We start from the raw sequence: 24,189 nt of genomic DNA, 5'->3' as shown, positions 1-24,189 counted from the left end.
CTTTATATTTATTTTTAAAAATGTTTAACTTACCTGGGTGTAGATGGTACAAATCATCTAATATTTTTAGATACACTTCAGTTAGGTGTCTCCAATCCCAGTTAAAAACCGTTGGAATTCTAGATTACTAGTTATTTTTTCTTCTTTTGGTGCGTTATAGACATTGTTGCTTCATTCTCCTTTGCTTGTATCGTTTCCAATGAGAAAACTAATATCACCTTTATCCTTTTTCCTCTATATGTGGCATGCATTTTTCCCAGTTTTTAAGTTTTTATCTTTATTATTGCTTTTGAGCACTGTGATTATGATGTAATTTTCTTTGTTTTTCTTGCACTTGAAGTGCATTAGATACTTTAATATTTAGGTTTATAGTTTTTATCAAGTTTGGAAAAAAAATGGCAATTATTTTAATCAAATATTATTTCTGCATGTCTTATTCTCTTCTCCAGGGATGCCTCTCACACATACATTAGGTGTTCAAAATTGTTTCATAGCTCAGGATTATTATGTTCAAAGATTTTTTTTGTATTTTTGTGTGTTTAATTTTAGATATTATCTACTGCTTTGGGTTTGAGTTCACTAATATATTATTTTTTTTTCTGGAATGACTAATCTGCTGTTGATTCCATGCACTGTATTTTCATCTCAGTGTAGTTCTAATCTCTAGAAGTTATATTTGGTTCTTCTTTTTGAATTTTTCATGTCTCTATAAAACATGTTCAGTCTTTATTTTTATGATAAGGAATAGAGTTACAATAACTCTAATCTTGTGGGTTAACGCAGTGATCAGGTCTCCTGCCAGGGAAGCAAAGCTGGTGAGAGAACTAGCCGTCACTATTATCTCATTTTTTCCAATGTAGAAACAATAAGTTGGGGAAAATTTTTGTCCACCTGGTGCCTGGTAGAATGGGGAGAGGAGGGTCACAGATGTAGAAGTCTGAATATTTTACTGTCTGCTCAATTATTTTTTTCACTTCTCTGTGGCCCCAGAAACTATTTCATCTTAATATTTGAGATTGAGGATATTTCTGCTGATATTCTTGGTACTGTATGCTTGTTCGTGATTTTCTGTTGAAGGGGAGTGAAGTCAGCTTGCTACTACAAAACGGTTTTGCAGCTGGAAGACCAACACTGGAGCTCCCAAGTATACAAAGCAAACATTAATCAATCTAAAGAGAGAGAGAGACTGCAATACAATAATAGTGGCTACTTTAACACCTCACTCTCAGTAATGGTCAGATCATCCAGACAGAAAGTCAAGAGGAATATGTAATAGTTAAACTACACACTAAATCTAATAGGTCCAATGGACATTTTATAGAATGTTTTGCCTATCTTCTACAGAATAAACTTTCTTTTCATCAGCATATGGAACATTCTGCATAGTAGAACGTATCTTAAGCCACAAAACTAATCTAACAAATTTTTAAAATTAGAAATCATATCATGTGTTTTTTCAGACCACAGTGGAATAAAGAAAGAAATCAATAACAAGAATAACCTTGGAAAATTCACAAACAAAAGAAAATTAAACAATATGCTCATGAATAATCAATGGGTTAATAAAAAAGTAGGACATAATTTTTAAAATGTCCTCAAACGAGTAAAAATGGAAAAAAAATGGAAATAAAACTTACCAAAATCTATGGGATAGAGCAAAAGCATCATTATGAGGGAAGTTAATAGCAATAAATATATAAGTAGAAAGACTTCAAATAAACAACCTAACAATGCACCTAAAATAACTTGAAAAACAAGAATAAACCAAACCTAAAATTAGTAAAAGGAAAAAATTATAAAGATCAGAGCAGAAATAAATGAAATTGAGACTAAAAAGATACAGAAGACCAACAAAACACAAACTCAGTATTTTGAAAAGATAAGCGAAAATGATAAAACTTTGGCTAGGTTAACTAAGGGAGAGAGAAACAGAGAGACAGAGAGAGCGAAAGAAAGTTCCAAATAAATAACATGATAAATTAAAAAGACATAACAACTGACCCTCAGAAATACAACGAATCATTAGAAGCTATTATACACCAACAAACTGAAAAACCTAGAAGAAATCAATATATTTCTAAACCCTTACAATCTAATACAATTGAACCATAAGGAAATAGAAAATCTCGGTAAACCAGTAATGGGTAATGAGATAAAACCCAAAATAGCATCTTTCATTAAAGAAAGGCGTAGGTTCTGATGATACAAAATTCTATCAAGTATTTAAATAAGAAGTAATATCAATTCTACTCAAACTGTTCCAAAACATTGAGGAGGAAGGAACACTTGCAAACTCAATCTGTGAGGCCAGCATTACTGTGATACACAAACCAGACAAGGGCACAATCAAATAAGAAAGCTGTACGTCAATATCACTGATGAGCATAGATGCAAAAATTGTCAACAAAATACTAGCAAACTCAATTCAACAACACACTGAAAAGATTACTCACAATTATCAACTGGGATTTATTCCAGGAATGCAAAGAGGATTGAACATACGCAAATAGGTAAACATAATACATCACATTAACTAAACCAAGAACAAAGGCCATATGATGATTTCAATAACACTGAAAAAGAATTAGATATAATTCAACACCACTTTAAAAAAACGAAATCATAAATCTGTGTATATAAAGAGTGTCAGGCCTCTGAGCCCAAGCCAAGCCATCGCATCCCCTGTGACTTGCAGGTATGAGCCCAGATGGCCTGAAGTAACTGAAGAATCACAAAAGAAGTGCAAATGCCCTGCCCCACCTTAACTAATGACATTCCACCACAAAAGAAGTGAAAATGGCCAGTCCTTGCCTTAAGCGATGATATTATCTTGTGAAATTCCTTTTCCTGGCTCATCCTGGCTCAAAAAGCTCCCCCACTGAGCACCTTGTAACCCCCACTCCTGCCCACCAGAGAACAACCCCCGTTTGACTGTAATTTTCCTTTACCTACCCAAATCCTATAAAACGGCCCCACCCTTATCTCCCTTCGCTGACTCTCTTTTCAGACTCAGCCCGCCTGCACCCAGGTGAAATAAACAGCCATGTTGCTCACACAAAGCCTGTTTGGTGGTCTCTTCACAGGGACGTGCATGACAAAGAGCATACATCAATATAATAAAGGTCATATATGACAATACCACAGGTAATACCATCCTGAAGAAGAAAAAAATTGAACACTTCTTCCCTAAGACATGGAACAAGACTAGGGTGTCCACTTTAACCACTTTTATTCCGCATGGTAGTGGAAGTCCTAACTAGGGCAATTAGGCAAGAGAAAGAAATAAAGAGCCTCCAAATTGGAAATAAAGAAGTTAGAAGAAGAAATAAAGAAATTAGGCTTGTTTGCAGTTGACATTGCTTTATACTTAGAAAAAACTAAAGACTCCAGCAAAAAACTGTTAGAATTGATAAATGAATTCAGAAATGTTGCCAGATACAAAATCAACACATAAAAAACCAGTAGAATTTACATACACCAATAGCAAACAGAAAAAGAAACCAAGAAAGCAACTTCATTTATTATAGTTACAGAAAATATTTAAAAACATAGAAATCAATTCAACTAAAGAAGTAAGCTATACAAGAAAAGCTAGAAAGCACTGAAGAAATTCAAGAGTACACAAAAATGAACAGATATTCAATGTTCATAGATTAGAAGAATTAATATTATTAAAATGACAATAATACCCAAAGCTATTTGCAGATTCAGTTCAACTCCTATCAAAATACCAATGGCATTCTTCACAGAAATAGGAAAAATAATCCTAACATACACATGGAACCGAAAAGAAATTCCGAATAGCCAAAGTAATCTTGGGTAAATAGAACAAAGCTGGAGGTATCATACTACCTGACTTCAAATTGTATTACAAAGCTATATAAACCAAATTAGCACAGTCATGGCATAAAAGGATATATACATCAATAGAACATAATAGAGAATGCAGATACAAATTGATGCATTTACAGCAAACTCTTCCGCAACAAAGATGCCAAGAACATGCAACAGGGAAAGAGAAATCGCTTCAATAAATGGTGCTGGGAAAACAAGATAACTACATGCAGAAGAATAAAATAGACCCTTATCTCTCACCATCCATTAAAAGAATCAAAATGGATTAAAGACTTAAATCTAAGATCTGAAACTATGACAGTATTAGAAGAAAGCATTGAGGAAATGCTCTGGAACATTGATCTGGGCCAACGTTTTTGTATAAGACTTCAAAAGTACAGATAACTTAAGGAAAAATAGACAAATGGGATTACATCAATCTAAAAAAATCTGCACAGCAAAGCAAACAATGAACAAACTAAAGAGACAACCCACAAAAATGGAGAAAATGTTTGCAAACTAGCTACCAGACAAAGGATTGAAAACCAGAATATATACAAAGCTCAAACAACTCAATATCAAAACATATACATATATGTTTAAAACATAAACATATACATATTATACATGTATACACATAATGTTTTGCTATTGATGGGCACTTAGATTGATTATAAATTTTGATTATATTTTTCTTACATTTTACAAATTTTAGGTTAAATAGATATGTATATATATTCTTATTAAAATGGGGAAATGATCTGAATAGATATTTCTCAAAAGAAGACGTACAAATGGCCAACAGTTATATGCCAAAAAATGCTCAACATCACAAATTATCTTGGCAATGCAAACAAAATTTGCAATGCAATATCATTTCACTCCAGTTAAAATGGCATTTATTAAAAAGACAAGCAATACCAGATGCTTGTGAGGATGTGAATAAAGGGGAATCCTTGTACACTGTTTGTGAAATGTACATTAACACAGCCACTATGAAGAACAGTATGAAGGTTCTTCAAAAATCAAAATTAGAAATACCATATGATCCAGCAATTAAACTACTAAGTACATACTCAAAAGAAAGGGAATCAATGTTACAAAAAAAAAAAAAAAAAAAAGACATCCAATGGTTATTCCAGCACTATTCCCAAGAGTCAAAATATGTAATCAACCTAAGTGTCCATCATTAGATGAACTGATAAATGAAATGTGGTATATATACACAGTGAATATTATTCAGCTATGAAAAATGAAATTCTGTCATTTGCAGCAACATGGATGAAATTGGAGGTCACTATGATTAAGCGAAATAAGCCAAGCACAGAGAGACAAATATTGTGTGTTCTCACTTATATATAGAGGATAAAAAATTGAATATCATGAAGACAGAGAATAGATTGTGGTTACCAGAGGTCAAGAATAATAATGGAGAGGAGGGAATGAAGAGAAGTTGACTAATGGGTTCAAATATATAGTCTGATAGAAGAAATAAGACCTGTTAGATTAGTAGGGTGATTATAGTTTATAATAAGCTATTGTATATTTCAAAATATACAATAAGCTATTGTATATTTCAAATAATCAATTGCATATCTTTATGTATATTTCTATCTTATAATCAATTATATATTGTATATTGTATATTTCAAAATATATAATACATTATTATATATTTAGAGTATATTAGAAGAAGAATATACTAGAATATAGCTAGAAGAGAAGCATTTGAGTGGTTCTAGCATAAAGAAAAGACAAACATTGAAGGTGATGGGTATCCCAAGTACTTAGGGATACCCTTTACAAATTAATAGAATGTATTAAATTATCACATGTGCTCCAAAACTATCTCCATCTATCATGCATCAATAAAAATATGTAATTCATCATGCTAACATAATACAGAAGAAATACTATTTCGTCATCTCAAAAAACTTGACATGCTTTGTATTTAAATATATTTGAAGTCAACTTACCTAAAATGATCAACCAAGGAAGATGTGTACAGTGAAAAAAGGAGAGAAGAACTGTGAAATATTGTAAAATTGAATAAAGCCATAGAGCCTACAAATGAGAAAGTTTTCAAAATGGTTGGGAAAAGATATAAAATTGTGTTATGTTGAAAAAACTAATAAAAATGAATGTTTCAAAATAAGAGCATATCCAAGTACATTGAGAGTTGCTAAAAGGCTAAATCACTGTCCTTCAGTTTGGCATACTAGAGGTCACTGGTGACCTTAACAGGACAATTATCAGTGGAGTAATTCATTAATTTATTCAAGAAATATTGCAATGTGCACACTGTGTATTAGATATTCTTTAACCTGCAGTAAGTGTGCTGAAAAGGAAAAATACCTGCCCCTTGGAATTTACTTTCTAATAGCAACGGAATGACAATAGTTAAATAAGTAAAGTATAAACTACATTACATTATGATAAGTTATAAAAGGAAAACAACAAAAATGAGTTAGTGGACACAGTTCCACATGGGATGAAAACATTGACAACATTCAGAAGGTGATTTTTGAGCAAAGACTTAGAAAAAAAATGGAAAAAGCTAAGATCCCTCTGAAAAAAAAATTACTTGTAAAGATTAGGAAATTGAAACTGTAATATAATTTTTTAAAACTTTGTGTACATTTAATGGGTACAAATGCAGTTTTGCTAAATGACTATATTGCATAATGGTGAAGTCTGGGGGTTTAGCATAACCATCACCAGAATAGTGCACATTGTACCCATCAAGTATTTTCTCAACCCTCACCTCCTCCACCCCCCACCCTTCTGATTCTCCAATCACTATTATTGCATACTCTATGTCCATTTGTACACATTACTTAGCTCACACTTATAAATGAGAACATGTGGTACTGGACTTTTGTTTCTGAGTTGTTTCACTTCAGATAATGGTCTTCAGCTCCATCCATGTTTCTGCAAAAGACATGATTTAATTCTATGTATGGCTGAATAGTATTCCATTGTATACATATCACATTTTATTTCTTCTCTTTTTTTTTTTTTTTTTTTTTTCCTGACACAGGGTCTCACTTTGTTGCCCAGGCTGGAGTGCAGTGGCATGACCATGGCTTACTGCAGCCTGGACCTCCAGGGCCAAGTGATCCTCCTACCTCAGTCTCTGAAGTAGTTGGGACCACAGGCATGTGCCACCATGACCAGATATTTTTGTTGTTGTTGTTGTTATTTATTTTTTGTAGAGACAGGGTCTCTGCATGTTACCTGGCTGATCTTGAACTTCTGGGCTCAAGTGATCTTGTGCCTTGGACTCCCAAAGTGCTGGGATTACAGGTATGTGCCACCATATCTGGCTACGCCATAATTTATTTATCCAATCATCCATTGATGGACACAGGTGGATTCCATAACTTTGCGATTGTAAATATTGCTGTGATAAATATAAAAGTGCAGGTATCTTTTTAATATAATGCTTTCTTTTCCTTTGGATATAAACTCATTGTGAGTTTGCTGAATCAAAGGGTAGTTCTATTTTTGGTTTTCTGAAGAATCACCGTACTGTTTACCATAGAGATTGTACTAATTTAAATTTCCACCAATGGTGTGTAAGTGGCCCCTTTTCTCCTTATCCTTGCCGACATTTGCTATTTTTGTCTTTTTAATAAGTCATTCTGACTAGTGTAAGATGACATATCATTATGCTTTTAATTTGCATTTCTCTGATGATTAGTGATCTTGAGTATTTCTTCATATGCTTGTCGGACATTTGTATAACTTCTTTTCAAAAACAGACATACAAAAATGTTCATGTCCTTTATCTACATTTTAATGGGATCATCTGAGGGTTTTCTGTTGAGTTGTTTTGTTAGAGTAAGCAAATAGCCAGAACTTAGCAGGCAAGGGAGCCCCTGGGAAAATAAATTATGGAGATACAGCCCTCTAATAGTCAGCGCTGCCCACTGACAGTCAGCAAATAAGACAACGGCTACACTTGCTATTCTGTCCTTGTATTTGGGCTCCTCTGGCCCTAAAGTGGATTTATAAGGCCTTAGCCAAAGATAACCACAGTAGGAACTTCTGATGATGAGCATCCTCACTCCTGCAGTAACTCATCCTAAAGCAGCCTTTTGCTCATTACAATAGTAAAAAGAACACACTCCTGGGTGGAGACTTTAAATGGTAATGAGACATGTGATGTGTGTACCAGCATGTATAACCACAGAGCATGTGCACTCAAGGGGACTGCCTACTACATAACTGCGAGTGACAAACCCTCACACCCTTCATGAATAATTATGTAAGACTGTCATAAAGAGAATCCCCCAGTACTAGCTGCTGCTTGTGAATCCTCTCAAGCAGCCAGCTCTGTTTCATCTTTCAGAGCGTACTGTCTCTTTAAATAAACGCTGCTACTGCTATTTTTCCAGCTGAACCAGCCCAGAGCTGTATTCCAGCCAGGTCAGCTCGCTCCTCTCTTGGAATATACTTTATCTTCCTTCAATAAGCTCTGCTACTTAACCCTTGCCGTGTGTCTCTTGGCTGAAATCTTTCTTCTAAGAAGACAAGAACCCAGGATTCTTGCACTTTCCAGTAACAGTTTGAGTTCTTTGTAAAACCTGAATATCAATCCCCTGTCTCATTAATAGTTTGCAAATATTTTCTCCCATTATACCAGTTGTCTGTTCACTCTATTGATCACTTATTTTGTTCTGCAGAAGCTTTTTAGTTTTCCTTTGGGTAAAAATTCATTGTGAGATTGCTGAATCAAATCATTGTGAGATGGCTTAGTTATATTTTTAGACAAATATAACTAAGTTAACATTTGTCTAGTTTTGTTTTGCTAGTTTGTGTTTTTGAGATCTCAGTCATGAATTCATGGCCTAGATCAATGTCCAGAAAAGCTTTCCCTAGACTTTTTTCTGGTAGTTTCATAGTTTCAGGACTTACATTTAAGTCCTTGATATATCTTGAGTTGATTTTTGTGTTTGGTGAGAGATAGGGGTCCAGTATCATTCTTCTATGTATGGCATCCCAATTTTCCCAGCACTATTTATTGAAAAGGGTGTCCTTTCCCCAGTGTATGTTTTTGTTGACTTTGCTGAAGATCAGTTGGTTGTAGATAAATGGCTTTATTTCTGGGTCCTCTATCATGTTCCGTTGATTTATGTGTCCATTTTTATACCAGTACTATTTTGTTTTCATTACTCTATTCTTGAGTATAATTTGACTTCAGGTAATGTGATGCCTCTGGCTTTGTTCCTTTTGCATAGGATTGTTTTGGCTATTTAGGCTCTGCTTTGGCTCCATATAAATTTAGGATTTTTTTTTTCTGTTTCTTTGAAAGCTTTGGCATTTTTATAGAAACTGCATTGAATCTGTAGATTGCTTTGGGCAGTATGGTAATTTTAACAATATTAATTTGTTCAATACGTGGGCATGGGAATTGAATTTTTGTTTATGTCATCTTCAATTTATTTCATCAGTGTTTTGTAGTTTCCTGTATAAAGAATTTCATTCACCTCCTTGGTGAAATTTATTCCTGGGTATTTTATTTTATTATGCTGTTGTAAATGGGATTGTCTTCTTGATTTGGTTCTCAGCTAGATTGTTATTAGTGTGTAGAAAGGTCACTGATTTTTGTAAATTGATATTGTATCCTGAAATTTTACTACATTTCCTTATCAAATGTAAGTTTTTGGAGGAGTCTGTGGGGTTTTCTAGGCGTAAGATAGTATTATCAGCAAACAGAGATAATTTGACTTCCTCTTTTCCAATTTATATTTATTTCTCTTGCTTGATTGCCCTCCTGAGGATATTCAGTACTATGTTGAATAGAAGTGGTGAAAGCAGGCATCCTTCTATTATTGAAGGTCTTAGGGGGACTGTTTTCAGCTTTTCACTGTTCAGTATGATGTTGGCTGTAGGTCTGTCATATATGGCCTTTATTATTTTGAGATAAGTTTTTTTCTATGCCTAGTTTGTTGAAGGTTTTTTTATTATTATTATTTTGAAGGAGTGCCGAGTTTTCTAAAATTCTTTTTCTCCATCTATTCGGATAGTCATATGTTTTGTTAAATTCTGTCTATGTGAGGAATCACATTTATTGCTACGCCTATGTTGAACCATCATCACATCCCTGTAATACAACCTATGTAATCATGGTGTATTACCTTCTTATATACATTTAGACTTGGTTTGCTAATATTTTGTTGAGGATTTTTGCATCTATGTTTGCCAGGGTTGTTGGTCTATAGGTTATTTTTAATTTTTATTTATTTATTTTTTATTATTGTTGTGCCCTTCTTTGCTTTTGGTATCAGGATGATGCTGGCTTTGTAGAATGAGTTAGGGAGGATTCATTTCTCCTCAATGTTTTGGAATAGTTTCAGGATTGGCACTAGTTTTTCTTTGTATTTCTAATAGCATTTGGCTGTGAATCCATCTGGGCTTGTGCTTTTTTGTTGTCGCTGGGAGATTTAAAATTACACGTTCAATCTCACTACTCATTATTGGTCTGTTCAAAATTGCTATTTCTTTCTGGTTCAATCTTGGGAGTTTGTACGTTTCCAAGAATGTATCCATTTCCTCTAGGTTTTTCTAGTTTGTGACAGTTTAGTGGTTCGTAATAGTCTCTGATGATCTTTTTTTTTTTTTTTTTTTTTTTGGTATCAGTTATAATCTCTCCTTTTTCATTTACGGAAGCACAAAAATATAACTGATTTGTTTGACACACAACATTGTGCAGTACATGAAAACACAGAAGCTAATAGACTAGTTGGTCTAACTAAGGTGTACATCCCTAATCTCACAGCTAATCCACACTTACACCATCAAAAAATAGCATTAAGTTTCTTCAGAAAGAATGACTGCAATAATGAATCTATTAATTATGAGGGTACTCTTCAGGTGCATTTAGGAGGTATACATTTGAAATTCATTTTTATAAAGAAATTTTATTCACATGCTGAAGCAAATACTCCTAGAAAATAAGATTCAACAATTGATTAAATGTATCAATGTGACAAGTGACATTTATTTGGTGGTACAAATATGATTTATACTAAAAAATGAAACCGGTATTTAAAGATAATGGAAAAGAAAAGGTAAGTTGAACACTGTAGAGTTAAAAGACAACTGTCTAAATTACATTTGCCAACACTTTAATTTCACAATGGAGAGAGACACCCTGAGAGTGTAAGCTACTTAATGTAATACTAGGGTGAGGATTAGACCTATATACTTCACACGCAGACAATATTCACTTTATTCCACACAAAGCTCACAAACTCTACTTTGTGCTTGTTTAGGTGAACGTGTTATTATTAAAAATGTGTTTTAGTTCAGGAAGTTTAATAGAGATCCTGTTTTCTTCTAAGTGGTATAAATACTTTTACCAAGAAAATTGCTACACTCCTTTAATCTCACCAACACTTACGTCAGGTGCCCAATAATCCATGAAATGGTTTAGTTTTCAATGTGCTTAGCACTTTTAAGTAGCAATTCTAACCATGTGAATCTATTAAGGACTTTCATATTTTATTATGATATTGTATTAATTAATTGATATATCTGAAACTATTTTTTGACAATGCCACCACACAGAAAAAACAATAAATAGAGAATCTAAATTTTTAAAATATAGACTTTTAAAAAAGTGTTTGGACTGTGAAAATTATTTCATAAGGAAAATATGGGCTTACCTAAAATATATTTTAGAGAAAAATATTTGATTCATCTAAAAGTATATAACTTATAGGGGAAAAAAGAAAAAGCTAATGAATAAAAATACCACCTATAGTAATATATTTTATATTTTATTTTTAAGGCTGTATTTGCACTGCAGACTCCAGACTTAAAAGATGACTCAAATAATCAGTTATCATTTTAAAGCATAAAATGTAAAGAAAAGGATAATTCATTTAAACATTTACCTCTTTATTTAAAAAGATTCACTTACCTGAAATAGTTATATATACATTTGACTATATTAGGGAAAATGTTATTTGACTTTGTATTTAATTAGTCCTTTGGGAATACTGTGGGCCAAATTGTCATTTTGAGATATTGTGGGCTGAAAAATTATCAATGCTGATGTGAACTTTTAGAAAATGAAAGTGATTATTAGTTATCTTATGTTGTAAAAATATTAGAAATTATACTACTGCAGTTGTTTAAAAAACTATTAAAATATATTTTCCAGTAGAAAATTTATATATTAATTATACAAAATATAAATATAACACTAAATATTCTCCCTCATCCATTTCTAAATGTATTTTCACAAGTTATTTTTAATTTTAAAATATTTTTCAATGAGAGTGTATTTTAGAAGATACCCAAAAAGAGCTTTCCTTAAGAATGCATTTTTAAAATATTAAAATAAATGTTAAGTGTTTTATAAATGCACATTTACCTAGTTTACTAAGGTATTCATAAATATATTACATAAAGTGTTTAAATATTCTTTGACTTTTTAGATTAGTTGTAGACTTACAGAAAAACTGTGAAGATAGTACAGAGTTCTCATATACCTCATTTCCATTTCCTCTGATTATTAACACCTTGTATCAGTATGGCACGTTTGTCACCAATAGTCAACTACTATTGATGCATTATTTTTCACAGAAGTTTGTGCTTTATTCTGATTTATTTATTTACATTTTTATAGTTTTAACCTAATGCTCTTTTTTGTTCCAAGAGTCTCTCCAGGATATTGTATTATATTTAATTATTCTGTTTGCTGAGGCTCCTCCTGGCTGATACAATGCGTGATTTTTAAAAATTAGTATTTTATTGCTGGAAATTATAAGTATTCACAAGTTAGAGCTCTCTCTCTCCTTCTCTCTCTCTCTTTCTCTCTCCTTCTCTCTCTCTCTTTATGGAGTCTACAGCAGCCCCAAAAAATGTTATCAATATTAAATATGTAGCTTGGCTTACTTAATTTTTGAGATGAAGTGGCAAATTATTTTACAACATAAGAATGTTAACAGGTTTGGTAATTGCACACCATTTTATTTAATTACAGATACATTCTGAAGTTGTTTTCTGAGTGACTCAATTAATTCAAAATATTTATTGCTCTATCAGCCATGTTAGGCTAAGATAGATTGTAGCAACAACTTGCTTGAAAATGTTAATGGTGTATAACAGTAAGTATTTAATTCTTAATCATTTGGCATGCCCCTTGATACTCATTGCATTACTTCTTAATTTAGTGACCCTACTGAATGAATGGACACTATCTGTGGCATTGCTAGTTTTGTGGCTAAAAGAATAGAGGAAATACCAGAATTACATGAGAACCCTAATAGGCAAGAGAGACAAGTATAAACAGGCTGACACAATATGGTGCCAGTAGCCAGTGATGGAGAGATGGAGGAAGGTTATGGAAGTATTTCTAGGTGAACGAATTTTCCAGGCAGAATCTGAAGAAGAGTAAACTGACCTAGCAGAAAAGAAACACAAGAGTACTCCAGCAAAAGGAGTAACATATTTAAGTGACAAAAAGTTGAGGATTCCTTACTTCTTTAGAGAATTGGAAGTATGTGGGCATGGCTAAAGAGTAAAGTGGGAGAGTGAGACAGGGAATGAAAGAAACTGAGGCTGGAAAGTTGCACTTTTTTGTATATTAGCTTAGTGATGAAGGATGATATCTATACAGATCTTGAGGAAGTCTGCTCCCTAAAAATATATAAGACGAATAGTAATTTCATGGCAAACTAATGTTAAGATATAAAACCGATTATAGTTTTCTGTTTTTCCCACCAATAAATACTATTGACATGGAGAATTTGAAACAAAAGGTATGTATTTACAACATGGAATTGGAGGAACATGCAGCACACTAAGTAGATTGCAGATATCTGAGGTGAAATGTGGAGGGCTGGATGTCCTATGCTGGAGATTTTCAAGAAGATGAGCTAACCCAGACAGTTTCTCTCCATTGTCTCACAGGTTTTACTTTAAAAGGTGTTCAAGCTGTAAGGGGAGGGGCAGCAAGAGTGAGGAAAGTAGAAGCAAACTGAAGATAATGGGAACTCCCTTGCCTCTCAGACCCCATCAAAAAGGAAGGCTCTACGTTTTATGGACCTGAACATAGCAAAAAAGGAGACCCATAAATCTTTAATCTTAGACTGCAGCATATAATATTACTGGGAATGTAAGCTGTGCCCACCGCAATGAACCAAGTGGTTGTTCAAAGAGCAAATTTCAAGGATTGTATTGGAAGCAAGGCTGAAGATTGGCTAAGTATCCATGAGAATGGAATTGTCAATAAACAAGTGTTTTGGGACACCTACTTGCACCAACAGCAAGTCTTTTCCTATCTGAATCAGAAACAAGCATCACCTGCACTGAGAGGATAGGTTCAGACTTTGAGGAAGCCACATCCCACCCACCTGACATATACACAAAATGACGTGAGCTAATAAAACAACACAGAACAACAGAGCCAACCCTGAGAAGAAGGGCTATGTTTTTCTTACACTGAAAGAATAATCTCATAAGCATGAGTGTTCTGATGGTAAGACTTCCTTAGAATCAAATAGAGTAGGGCAAGGTAAGCCAAATATAAAACTTTAATTGAGCCTAATTTATCAATTCTTAGTTGATCAGAAAAACCATTAGATGGACAAATAAAATGCAGAATTGATTGAACTAGGAACAGAGATAGTTCAGAGTAAGATATCAGCTTTGTATATAATAGAATATAGTTGTGCAAATATGAGACTCAAATGAGTATGTTAGGAAATTTCATACCCAACATGAGCTAAGCAGTCTGAATACTACAGAAAAAGTCATCAAGAGGTTGTTATTTTTGAAAAATCACTTGGGCTGCATTGTGGATAATGGACTAAAGAGAGCATGAACATAGGATGTATAGATGGGGCTCATTGGGTGACTGATGCAGGAATACTCTTATTGTTGTCTTGATGAGCCCATATTTTCCCTAGAAAATGCAATGTGAGCCCATATAGAAACTGTAAATATTGTGTCATTTTAGTATAGCTCCCATTGCCTTTAAATTTATGAATTCCATAGGCTATGTTGGTTATACCAACTGATTTATATATACTAACTTCACCAATCAATCTTATTTGTGCCTTGATGATTAGTAGAGGACATTATTAGGGCTGTAATTCCTTGAAGTTTTCTCTTTATCAATTTCTAAAAACTTTTTTTTTTTTTTTTTTTGACAGGGTCTTGTTATGTCACCCAGGCTGTAGTGCAGTGGTGCTATCTCGGCTCCCTGCAATCTCCTCCTTCCAGGTTTAAGTGATTTTCCTGTCTCAGCCTCCGTAGGAGCTGGGATTAGAGGTGTGTGCCACAACACCCAGCTAATTTTTGTATTTTTACTAGACACGGGGTTTAGCCATGTTGGCCAGGCTGGTCTCAAAGGCCTGGCGTCAGGGGATCCACCTACTTCGACCACCCAAAGTGCTGAGATTACAGGAGTGAGCCACTGTGCTCGACCTCTAAAAACTTTTTACACAGAGTGTTGATGTTTTACTGATACTGTTCTCAAAACACCACCCAAATAGCAAAATTTTATTTTTAATATGTGATGTTTCTTATCAATAATCATTTAGCATAAAACTTAATTTAGCTTCAGTTCCAGTGTATCATTACCACACCTAGTTGATACTTTGTTACTGAAACTTTTCAGAAGTGTTATTTATCCCCAGTTGGCACTTTCATCTATGTGCTGTATACCATTACTGTCCTATATATTTTTTAAATTTAGCTTATTTTCCTTGCATTATGTATGTTTATGTAAAGTATTTCTTAAAAAGGAATATTATTAGTTCTAAAATATTTCCTTTATTCAAAGCTTTAACCATAAGTTTTGATTATAGATAATTCACTGGCTTAAATAGACTTGCTAAATGAAACTAATATTTATTTTGGGAATTCTATAACTTTAGTTTAGATGCATGTGTAATATTAAATGTAGGTCCTAACTTTGCTTGATGAAACTGTTGATATCACTGATATCATGATATATGCCAAATGTGACTGGAGGCATATTGTACTGGAGAGAAAAGCAATGGGCTTTGGTGGTTGGAGCAAAGCCTCTGCTCTACACACTGCCGATGTGATCTTTAGCTCACTGGTCTTTCAAGCAGAAGTAATTCAATACCCTGTACTTTATTTCCATTTCTGTAAAATGGGATCACAAAGCCCTTGTTTATAAAGTTGTTGAGCACAACATGTAGAACCCATCCAAACATAGGAAACACTCAAGTTAGCTATTTTTATGAATCTTATATAATATATAATACATATTGTGATACGGAACATGATTTTTCAGTTATAAATTTCATTCTTTGCATACATTAAATGATATGTTTGGTGTGACCAAGTGGTTAGAAGCATTTTAACTAGTATGACATCTGAGAATAGAATTTTCTCCCAATTTGAATCTACAAACAGATTTTTTCAATTAGAATATTATTTTAGACATTAGGCCAATAAAAAACAGAAGATAAGAAAGCTTCAATATTTTCACATCATTGACTATTTAATAGTGTATACTATTTAAATTGCTATGGTATCCATAATATACTACATCTTTTAAAATTGCAATCATATCTACCTTATATACATTTATATAATGTTCTTTGACAAAAAGGTTAAGATCAATATAGTGTATAGAAAGACCATTTCCATATTTCAACACAATACTTGATTAAAATAAATAAATGTATAAAATATAAATAAAAAACTATACACTTCATACAATCCACAATTATTTATTCAGTTCTTTTATGTGCCTGACTTCTAGATGTTGATATAACAATATAGGAAATAAACTGACTGCTGTCATGAAGGGTACATTTAGTACAGAAAAAAATGTACATATGATTTAATCATTTTCTACCATGTGTTGACAGGTGAATACACACACACACTCATACACACACACATACACACAATAAGGAACACAGGAGTAGGAAGGTTATACAGGTAGGAAGGTGTCAGTCTGTTTGGGCTGTATAACAAAATATCTTAGCATGAGTAATTTATAAACAATGGAAATTTGTTGTTCACAGTCCTAGAATCTAGGCAGTCCAAGATTATGAAGCCAGAAAAACTGATGTCTAATCAGGGCCCATTCTTCATAGATGGCACCTTCTATGTGTCCTTACATGGTGGGATGGACAAACAGGTTCCTTGAGGTCTCATTTCTAAGAGCACTAATATAGTCTTTCTCTACCATACTCTGCACTGCTATTGACCCTTACCAGAAATGCCTTTAATTTCCTATTTCTATCCATGCTCTGTTTAAGGCAATCCAGACTTATTCTACTATGCTTCATAATTCTACTGGCTTTTATTTATTATCCAATTTCAAAGCCACTTCCAAATTTTTAGGTACTTTTTTTTTTTTTTAACAGCATCCCACATTCCTTACCAAAATCTATGTTAGGTTATTAGGCTGCTATAATAAACTACTGAAGACTCGGCAGCTTAATTACATAAATTTATTCTCTCACAATTTGAGACTTTTTGCAATTAAACTGTTAGCTAAACAACCCTCCTTTCGGAGTCGGAAGAGAATCCATTTCTTGCCTTTTCTAGCTTCTGATGACTGCTGGCATTTCTTATCTTGTATCATCCTAATATCTGCCTACATCCTCACATTATATTATTTTGTGTGTCTGATCTGTTTTTGCTCCTCAGGACAGTTGTGATGGCATGTGGGACACACGCTCGAATAGTCCAGGATTATCTCCCCATCTCAAGATCCTTAATCACACCTGCAAATGTCTACTATGAAAGGTAACATTCACTGGTTCCACAGATAAGGACATAATGCTTTTATTGGAGACACTGTTCAAGAAACTATACCTGTTAACATGGAATTCTCTATCTAATGAAAGCAATATTGCAAATGAAAGTGAATAAAATATATTTTCAGATAGACAAAATAGTTTATCTACTGAGAATTCCTATTTGTTCATAATGCATATTTATTTTTTTGTTCTTGAGAAGTTATAGCAGCTACTTTAAAATCTTTAGCAATTCCAACAACTATGTCATCTCAGGGTATGCTCTATTGATTGTGCTTTCTTGAGTTTGGGTAACATCTTTCTGTCTCTTTCTGTGTCTTAATATATGTATGGTATCCCAATGATACATTGGAAAAACTCTAGATTCTGTTATGTTCCTCTGAAGAACATTTTGTGTTTAGTTTTAACATACAATAAATTATCCTGACTCAAAATTCAATTTATGTTTCCCTGTGGATACATAACATTTTCCTTAGGTTTTCTAGATTTACCTAGACTTCTTGGAGTCTGCCCTGAATATACATAGTTTGGATATAGTCAGAAATTTAAATAGTATTTATTCACATAATTTGGCACTGCTTCTCCCCGTTTTTCTCTTAATGTGGAACTTCTTCACTCTCCAGATGTGGTGGCTCCAAACTCTGTCCTCTGTTTCTTTAAGCCAATAAGATCGAAATTTTTTTTTAAGTTTTAGTCTCCTTAAAATGGCAATCTCACTCCTGCATTCAGGCAAAAAGAGACATGCAATGAGAAACAATGCCTTCACATCCTTCAAAGTGCAAACTCTCATTCAGCAGTTTCTGTTAGTTAGTTAGTTTGTTTGTTTGTAGTTATAAAAGAATTGGTTCAACAGGAGTTACCAGAAGCACAAACCCTTCATTTTGTAATTAATAATTAATTGGTGGGAAGAAAGTTTGAAACATTGTAAATAATCTTTCATACAACTTTCACATTATTTGTTTAATTGTTTATATCAGCGTGGACTGATTTTCTTCCTATTGTATCCAAAATATTGTAGACTATTTCCATCATTATTTTAACACAGAAAAAAAAGTAGCCTCAAGAGTTAGACTCACATTTTAGTGCCCCCTAAACTGTTTAAGATCTCAACCTACTCAATACATATGTGCAGATTAAATAAATAAAAGAATAAAACCAAATTATTGCTGGTTCTTATGAAGCAATTTGAAAGTATAGTGGAATAATGTTGAGGGGCTAGATACATGTAGGCCTTCGTATCTATGGATTTCTCATTTATGTTTCCTCTAATACATTACAAGTTTTCTTGGTTTCTAGAGAACAGCTTTGGAGAGATCTCCAGAAATTAAGGGGGTGTGGGGAAAATCACCTAAGCAATTAGTGTAGGAGAGCCAGAAGTCCCAGAGAGAAATTGTTTGTGCTCCCTACAGAGACATCTTGGCAGAAGAAGTGTGGAAGAGCTGACATAAAGTGTGTACTGTAAATAGTGTGCACTTGCATATTTAATAAAATAGCTCATGTCAGGGAATTCGAATCTGTGAAATTTAGCATTATTTAGCTACATTTTATTTAATAAGGTCATCCCAGCAAGTAATTATCAGAAGTATGAAAAAGAGTTCCCCTTAGGACCATTTAAGTAACAGTATCATTACTGATTTAAGACAAAGGCTCTTAAAAATCCACAATATTTTTTTAACTCATTCAGGGTTGATTTGGAGTACTCCATTTCATCGCAAAAATAGTTAATATTAAAGTCCTTAAAATAAAAGGGTCAATTTAAAAAGTGATGGGAAATATATTCCCCAAAACAATTCCGGAAACTGATGAGAAAGAAAGAATGAGATATTGGCTTGGAAATAATAAAAATACCTTGATTTTATCCATTAGGGCTGGTTTTATGTGGTATTCTGCCTCTGATCCATCTCCTGTTTCTAATAGTCCTCTATGAAAATAAAATTATAAGTACCTCAAGAAAGGTTTTGTGATGAACTTTCAGCACTGCTTAGGCAAGTAGAATATTTGCATAGCATTGGGATGAGCTGGAATGTAGTAGCACATTCTGCCTGGGACTATAGCCCACGTTAATTAAATCCCGCAAACTAGTTTATATGCTCAATAAATATAGTTTTCGTTCTGAGAAACCTTAATGCCATACTTATAAATATTACAAGATGGTCTGGGGTCATCTATTTATCATTTTTGTTAATAGTTGTATAAAGTTTTGCAAAGCATATTTCATATTTAGGACTATATTTTAAATCTAGTTTTTAACCTAGATGAAATAGTTTTATATTTCAGGTAATTTTTTAATATTTTTTTCTTAAATCATGTGCTGTATCTTTTGAGGAGTTCAGGTTTAAAAAATGTTTATAATGTTACTCTTATTTGTGTATTTTAGAAACACATACTAACTCATATATACAAAAAAAAAAAAAAAATACCTTATAGCCCCAATGAAACATACACGAAAGCTAGCATTCCTTTGCATTAGATAACAGTAATGAAATTCATTTCATAACAGTGTTCTACAAACTCAAATGTGTTCCAGGGCCAATCAGATAAATAAATTAATAAAGAAGGGATGTAATAACAAGATGGTAGTCACCAAGTAGTATATTCTGCACCAAGAGTCAATTGTAAAAACTCTGACAACCAAACATAATGTACCTCTTATCAAATGTGCAATTGCTACTCTAGATGGCAAATACAACTGTATTGATTGTCGAAAAAAGTAAGTTATGCTGCCATAAAATAAACTCAAATTATCACTGGCTTAATGCAATAACATTTTGTTGCATCTCGTGATACTGTCTAATATGGTCAGTGAGGGTTCTCTTACATAGATTCATTTAATGCTCAAATTTCTTCCACATAGTGATGCTACCAACTTCACCATGACGTCCTTGGTCACTGAAAAGGGGGAAGTTATAGTTCTCCAAGTTATAGTTCTCCAAGTAGTCATGTCTGGAAATCATGTATATAATACTTACTCATATTCTATGAGCCAAAAATCAGTAATACAACTTGACTGCAAGGGCTTGTGAAGTAAAATTACTTCAGAGAACCCAGAAGAAAAATAAAATGGGTTCTAATACAAAGTTTGCCACTGTCAAAATTAGGTTTCAACAAAACAATGTAATTTTCTTTTAATAAAGATCAACTTACATTATGCTTTAAAAGTAAATTTTAAATATTAAATTAGTAATTACATATGACAAATTGAAAAAGTGAAAATGCAACTGATATATACATTATTACTCAAATATTAATTACAAATTGAGGTAGTTGTATTTCATTCTGGCATGTCCAGTCATTATCTTATTTAATAAATATAGTTTTCATTAGTCTGACCTCTTAATAAACTTCAATACAAATTATCCCAGTGTTTGCCAAAAATAAGGTATATAAGAGATATTCCAGCGGCAGTCTTAAAAAATTCAGATTCTTTTTGGAAATAGAGGTTTAATAAATTTGTTCTAATAATCTGCAGAAATTTTCTACCCTTGTCTTTGAAATGAGGTTGATTATATCATCACTATAAACTCAACCATCACTCCATGCTAGAGGACAGAATTTAAGTAAGATCTTTCTTTGTATTCCAAGAGATTCAAATATGAAATGTATTCCTTGAAACTTTGATATGTTTACAGCTTATCAGTGATAAAGGTAGGCTAAAACAACAAGAGAGAGGGTGAGAACCTCTAAAAATAGTATCAGTAAGGTGAGAATTCAGTATGAACAGCATCACAAAGGGCATTATAGCCATGTTATCCTTATTACTCTTCTGCTTATTATAAATATAAAAATATGTTGTAATTTTTTCTTTTTCCTAATAAACTTTTCCTAGGCAGTGACCATATTATTTTTCTGTTTTGTTTGTTCGTTTGTTTTGATTTTGTATCCAACGCATGTAGAATAGTAACTGGCAAAATCCTGTATAAACTAACCAATAAATGATGTATTAACATAAAAAAAGTTATTCTAATGCTCCATGAAGCTAACAGACTACTAAAAGATAATACTGATAAAGGGCAACAGTTTAATTTTTTTCCATCTTTCTTTGATTTCTTTTTTTCTTTTTTGTTTGAGACAGAGTTTCACTCTGTTGCCCAGGCTGGAGTCCAGTGGCGAGATCTCTGCTCACTGCAACCTCCACCTCCCAGGTTCAAGCGATTCTCCTGCCTCAGCCTCTCAAGTAGCTTGGATTGCAGGCATATGCCACCATGCCTGCCTAATTTTTGTATTTTAGTAGAGATGGGGTTTCACCATGTTAGTCAAGCTCAAAACGAACTCCTGACCTCAAGTGATCTGCCCACCTCCACCTCCCAAAGTGCTGCGATTACAGGTGTGAGCCACTGTGCCTGGGTTTCTCTTCTTTTTTGATCTCAAGAATAGAAACATTTTTGCTGTTTATCTTTCACTCCTTTTATTAGTTATCGATTGGTATGCAACCAATCATCAAAAATTCAGAGGCTTAAAACAACTTAGTTATTATCTTATTTTTTAATGCTGTAAAGTAAGAGCTAGAATTGCTTAATCATATAGGTCCAAAGAGGGAAATAAAATAAAAAAGCATTCTTTACCTATACCTCTACATAGTTATATGTTCGTGAATTATTTTGATTTGTATAAAAAATTTCTATTCTGTTCCATTGGTCTTTACTTTTATTCTGATCAGTTAGGAAACTGTGGGGTCCTACTGGGCTTTTCTGGATTCTCACAAGTTGACAATCAATGGTATAAGCTGGGCTGTATTTATTTCTGGAGCTCTGGGTCCTCTTCCAAGCTAACATGGATGTTGGCATAATCCCTGTGGTCGTACAACTAAAGCCCCTGTTTGCTTGGAAGGCCACTTCACCTCCTAGAGACTGACATTAGGTTCTTTGACACAACATTTCTTCCTAAGAGCACGCACAGCCTGGCAGTTTACTTGTCTGACTTCAAAGGAGGCCCTAGCCCTCTTTAAAAGGATTGCCTAATTAGGTGAGGCCTATGAATCTCCTTTTAAACTCAAAGTCAACTGATTAAGGACCTTATTTGCATCTGCAAAATCCCTTTTGTCATATAACATAATGTAATAAAAAGAGTAATCTCATCATGTTCAGATGGTTTTCCCACACTGAAGGAGAGGAATTATACAGGATATGGGTCACTGGAGGTTCATGTTAGAATTCTGCCTACCATACCCCAGAAGCCAAGTTGTATGTTAATCATGCCTCTTGATGGGACTTCATGTACTGAGTGTGGCCCACTATCGTCAAGCTCATCCAATGCCTCTCCCCTGTTCTATATAATTAATATTTACATTACTTACTGGGTTAGGTTGCAATCGGCAGCAGGTTTCTCCTTGGGAGACAGCCTCACTTTTACCACCTGCCCTTAACCTTAGCTAGTGTTAGGTACCCACCCCTACATATGGATCTAATTGTTTTTGAAAGCTTGTATTTTTCAGCAATCATTCTTTTATCACATTAATTACAGTTTGGGCTCCAAAAAATAAACACTGGCTGTCTCTGTTGAACAGCAGTGTTCAAATCTCCCGAATCCCAGGAAACACTTATGCATTAAAGGGATCCCCCAGGAGGTAAGCTGCTTGGCAGAAGGATTAATTAATTGGGGGTAAATTACCCATTTAACTATTAAAATTGGCTCAATTTTGTTAAGAGATGCTTCAGTTCTTACTCTCAATCTCCTGTACCCACTTCCTGGGGACTATTCTTTTTGCCATTATTGGAATGATGAAACTCCTCGGACAGAAAGTAACCTGATGGAACAAGCCTAAGACTTTTAGACTATTGGTGGACACCACCCAGTAGAAAACAATTAACTTTTCCCTACCAGTGCAAGTGGTAAATGTCAGCTAAGGTAAGGCAAGGCAATGCATCTAAGGTAAGGCAAGGCAATGCATCTAAGGTAAGGCAAGGCAATGCATTGAAGAATTATGACATGTCTTAGCTAAGTTAAAGAAGGTGCTGATTCCTTCCATTTCTCCTTTTGGTTCCTCAGTATGACCTCTGCTGAAAGCTACTAGAAGGTTAAATAAAGCTATTCCCTTTATAAGATGTTTTAATAAACATCCAGATATCATTACTAACACATGACACTCAAAATAACATGGGTAAATAGTTTGGAGTTGTAGACTTGGCTAATACGTTCTATTTAGTACAGATTTTACAGGACAATCAACCACTATTCACCTTCACCTTTGGTGTAAACAGTATACTTCTTGTCTGCTTATTGGGTACTTAAATAGCCTTGTGATTGCACACAGACTTGTAGAATAGACTAGATGCCTGCCCTGTACTCTCACCAGAAACTTGCTTTTGGCATTATGTGAATGACATCCTCTTAACAGGACCTGACTATAGGTCATCTCAATGAGGTGTTTACTCACGTCTACGATGAGTCTCACAGGTCATCATAACCATTAGTAAACACCTCACTGAAAGGGGATTGGAAATTTTGTTGCTTGAGATAAAAGTCCCCCTACAAGTCTGTGAAATTTGGGGGATACTTTGGAACTCAGAAGAGCAACAATTCCAAATCTCATAAAAGACAAGCTTCTGGCACTCTAACATTTTACATGAGGAAAAGAGGCCCAATATGTAGT

This window comes from Macaca fascicularis, chromosome 1 (genome assembly GCF_037993035.2).
Source record: "Macaca fascicularis isolate 582-1 chromosome 1, T2T-MFA8v1.1".
Classification (NCBI taxonomy): domain Eukaryota; kingdom Metazoa; phylum Chordata; class Mammalia; order Primates; family Cercopithecidae; genus Macaca; species Macaca fascicularis.
Note: the sequence above shows the minus strand (reverse complement) of the source record.